Genomic DNA, 1,834 nt, shown 5'->3' on the forward strand with positions numbered 1-1,834 from the left:
TGGTAAGGGGGAATGTACCAATTCACCGTCACTAATAATATACACGACGCTCAAGTCTCACACAGTTGCTCACAGATAGCTTATTATTCTTACGGTAAATGATCAGTCACACATATAAATTCTCTCTCTCTCTTTCTCTCTCACGTACTTTTATCTCTCTCCCTTTCTACCTGTCTCTCATCTACTCTCACCACATCACACCATTCAAGTCAACTATACAACTTATTAATATATCATAACAGGTTCACAAGCATCCTCATACACATCATAAATATATATCATAAACATCATTACATTTATCATAAACATCATTTTCAATTTCAGGCGCATAATATTTCTCTTACACTACTGCTCATGACAAACAAAACATTACGAGCCGATCTCAGACATACTTGAAACACACATTCATATATCAAATAGCAGTGAAACAACGCCCTAATCAAATTGAGATATTTTAGTGCCTATTACTAAACGTCGGGAAGGGGCACAGGCTACTAAGTTGACGAGACATATACACACAGGTGTATGCTACAGCTGAGAGAAAAAGGAAAAGGGACAGATAATTGTATACATGTACAAAGAAAGCGTTAAGTGGTGGCAGAAAGTAATTGACAGGGGTGGGTGGATTGTGGCGACACTCCTGGGGACTCATGATCAGATGGTATAACCCACAGTGGACGCACTTGTATGGGTGTGTGTGCGCATGGTACAGTGGGGGTGGGAAGATGGGAGGTGGTGGAATGGAAAGGGGTGGGGGAGGCCAGTGGGAGGGAAGGGTTTGATGGGGGAAAGCCTTGTTTGGGGAGGGTTGGAAATCAGTTGTTGAGTTGTGTCGCTCCTCCTGTATTTTGTTCAACTTTACTTTGAGGGATGTAACGACAGACATGATTCCCTAAATACCAGATTCTTTGTGTATGACCTCTGCTATCTGGGCACTCTCTACCATATCTGACAACGTGGCATGGCGCCGGGTGAGAAGAAACTGAATGATGTGAGGGAGGGCATTTCTGAAAATGAGGTCTTGTATAAATTGATCAGTGTTTCATTTCAAAAGAGATGCCTCATAACGAATAGATTGAAGAAATTCACAAAAGCCTTCGTGCTCTTTTTGGTTTCTATCAATCAGGGCATTTTTGCGGTTTATGACTTGAATTAACGTTGGGCCATACCATTTTAAAAACGATTGTTTGAGTTCAGGCCATGTCATGTTGTCTTTACATGGAAGTCCTTCATACCAAATTAAAGCAGTTTTGGATAAATATAGTGGGAAAACGTTAATAATTTCGTCACTGGTGTAATTTTGAATTGAGGTAAATTTCTGAAATCTACCTAGCCATGAAGGTGCAGAGCGGGGATCATGTCCGTCAAACAAAGGCATGGGGAGGGTCGTGAAGCTGACGCGAGATGGGGGCTGGACAGTGTGTCGGCCAGCGGGTGGGGAGGGGCATGGAGGGGGAGAACAACAACGGCCATCACAATGTGGGTTAGTAATGCGGCAGTGATGATCAAGAGCAGTTGAGGTTGCAGGCTGGAGAGGAGTAGATGGGGAAATTGAGCGAGGTGGGGAAGTCTCAGCAGTTGTATGTTTAGTATTTCGTCGGATCCTCCAAGGAAAGCATGATCCATTGGAGGACCCGTCATCAGAGTTTTGAGTTTTAAATGAAAAGAAAGGCATTGCAACTTTAAAGAATTAACAAGAATGACCAAATTGTATAAACACTTACCCAGTGGAAAGGTTAACTAAAAATTACAGAACAATCACTATAGCAACTGAAAAATCACAAAGTCACTGACACAAGGTGAAACAGCGTTAGTTGAAATTCTTTGCCTTGAT

This window comes from Haliotis cracherodii, unplaced genomic scaffold (assembly GCF_022045235.1).
Source record: "Haliotis cracherodii isolate W230 unplaced genomic scaffold, xgHalCrac1.p SCAF_14, whole genome shotgun sequence".
Taxonomy (NCBI): Eukaryota; Metazoa; Mollusca; class Gastropoda; order Lepetellida; family Haliotidae; genus Haliotis; species Haliotis cracherodii.